This window comes from Penaeus chinensis, chromosome 3, assembly GCF_019202785.1.
Source record: "Penaeus chinensis breed Huanghai No. 1 chromosome 3, ASM1920278v2, whole genome shotgun sequence".
NCBI lineage: Eukaryota > Metazoa > Arthropoda > Malacostraca > Decapoda > Penaeidae > Penaeus > Penaeus chinensis.
The window spans coordinates 40,625,967-40,628,466 of record NC_061821.1 but is presented as its reverse complement, the minus strand read 5'-3'; the positions used below and the strand labels follow the sequence as shown (position 1 = coordinate 40,628,466).

Sequence of the window (2,500 nt, the reverse complement as noted above, 5' to 3'; positions counted from 1 at the left end):
CATGGCGCTATGAACAAGGCCAGGGGGAGACCGAGCAACATCCTAGGGCACTGGAGGAGGCGCAGGATAATACACCGCTGATGGCCACTGCTCGGAGGGAAGCTCTGATCATCTCGAATAAAAGGAATAATAAACATTACTTGGAAAGGCCTGTGAGAGGATTAGCTATCCCCCCCCCCTCTCCGGCCTGACCCCGACCTAAGAAAACAGCGAGGTTGGGTCGCGCAAAAAGCACATCAGGTGTAGTCGGGAGAGCGTGGGAGTGATGGCCACGCAGGGAGGGGGAAGGGGAGGGGGAGAGAGAGGGGGAGGGGGAAGGGAAGGGTGCGAGCATTCACAACGAGAGAAAACGAAGGAGGTAAATTTGGGCGTAGGAAGGATGAGAGGGTACACTACGATAAAACCACGTGGAAGGAACGGAAGAGAGGAGAATTATTACTGCGAGAGTGGAAGAAATGCTAGAGAACATTTTTTTTTTTTTTTTGGAAGCTTGATAAAAATAATGAAATGCAAAGAAAATGGAAAGAAAAGAATACAAACAAATATTTTTTTTGTGACTAGCTTTACGGAGGGAACATGATACGGTCTCATGAAAAATACTAAATATTCATGAATGATATCGAAAACTTTGGAACAGTGGAAATACCTAACCCTACCAGAAGGGAAACTTGAGGAACTCTTGCCTTACCTTGTGTTGATTTCCTTCCTTTAATCTGCACAACGATATTCCTTCAGTAAACTCCTGAGCATTATTTGCAACAGTCACATGATTGTTTTGTCATTATATTCAAACAGATTCGTCCCCACTTAGATAATTCGATAATGCTTAACAAGATCAGTTATTCTGTGCACACTAATCAATCACTGCAGAACCTGGAAAATAAAACGTTTTAGTATTACACTGGGGAAACGCTGTCACACGCTGCCTGTTCGACCTTATCCACCTAGACAGCTATATTTCCTTGGTATTCTGTTGGCATGTGTTTTCTTTTCCGTGTGCCGTGCATGCTGTCTCACTTTATCAAACGCCACTGGTTCCTGTTTGGTAAGTTTCACATGATTCACTTTTAAACGAGGCAGAGTTCCTCTTCCTTCTTCACATGTGTAGTTTATTTTCAGTTCTATTTATTTTCCAATGAATTGCTTCCATATTTCAATTTTATATTCATGTCATTTTTCTTTTGTCGTGGTAGTTCTGTAATTTTCTTACTTTTCCAACGAAATTCATAACTGTTCTTCTTTCTGAGTAAAAAATCCACGATTAAAGGTTCCGATCTCTGCATTAGAGCACGAGGCACTTGCAGGTTTAGATCAATAACACGCACGGCTGATATCGAATCACATGGCTGCAGTGTTCACGTCCCAGCTACAAAAGACACGGTGTAGTTTTCAGTTAAGCATTTTTCTGCTCTGTTCTGTCAGTCACAGGTTTTACAGGTTCCATAAACCAGTTCACGCCACCGAACATCAGGTAACAGATGAACACAATCATTAACGAGGTGAACATCCGATGAGAACTGATGGTACGTAAAACGATGATTCAAACACAGAATCCTTCCTCCTCCAGCTTTAATTTTTAAAAAGAAAAATAAACCACAGTGAAATAACCATAGCTCGTATCACCATGCCAGCCGAGCGACACATTGCGCTTTGCACTGTGTACTTGTTCCAATCGCCATTTTGAACTCAAGTCGAGAGTAGATGAAAATTGTATTCCCTGTCGTATCACGCCCATTACGCGTGCAAGCAACTGAGCCACACGTCATGTCAGGCTGCAGCACAGAGCGTTTTGCCCGTGTACTATTTCTCAAGCCAAATACACCCACGAGTGAACATACATATTCTTTAATATTATCGTGAATATCACCAACTTTCAAACCACTGAATATTTCATCTTTATAATAAATAACAATAAATACTCATCAACACTAAGAACATTACGGAACTATACAATGCAATACCTGATACAGTATACTTATCAGGAGATAATTGCTTCATAAGATTATGCACAGCAATGTCACCAGTTTAAATCTCGGCCATGCTGTCATCACTGGGAACTCTGAAGTCTCACTGAGGGCGGTTGAGGCAAATCGGAATCGTTCGAAAAAGCACGAGGGAGAGAGGGAGAAGGGGACGCAGGGTGTGAGAGAGAGAGAGAGAGAGAGAGAGAGAGAGAGAGAGAGAGAGAGAGAGAGAGAGAGAGAGAGAGAGAGAGAGAGAGAGAGAGAGAGAGAGAGAGAGAGAGGACAATAGTCCAGATAGATTTACAGTCAGACAAAGAGCGCGAGAATGCGAAGATGGGAGAGGGGGAAAAAAGGGGGAAAATGGTAAGGAATGGAAGGAAAAAAGGGAAAAATATTTGAAACGATCAGAAGAATGTCACAGCCACGGTCACATTAGCCGCTGTGCACATAAAAATCCACAGCGCACACGTACATGCCCTCTCCTTCTCTCTGCCTCCTGTGCACACTCTCATTCAGTCGCACATAAAAAGAGAGCA

General features: G+C 43.0%; 1 protein-coding gene across 3 annotated transcripts in view; it reads right to left on the bottom strand.

The window, feature by feature from the left end:
• LOC125043905 overlaps positions 1-2,500 on the bottom strand; it is a 180,369-nt gene that overhangs the window by 9,911 nt on the left and 167,958 nt on the right. For 2 of the 3 annotated variants that reach the window (XM_047640291.1, XM_047640284.1), the window contains exon 2: positions 689-873. The exons of the other annotated variant lie outside the window; for it this stretch is intronic. The gene's annotated coding sequence lies outside the window, so the exon portion shown is untranslated. The remainder of the gene's footprint in view (positions 1-688; positions 874-2,500) is intronic. 3 annotated transcript variants of the gene reach the window in all.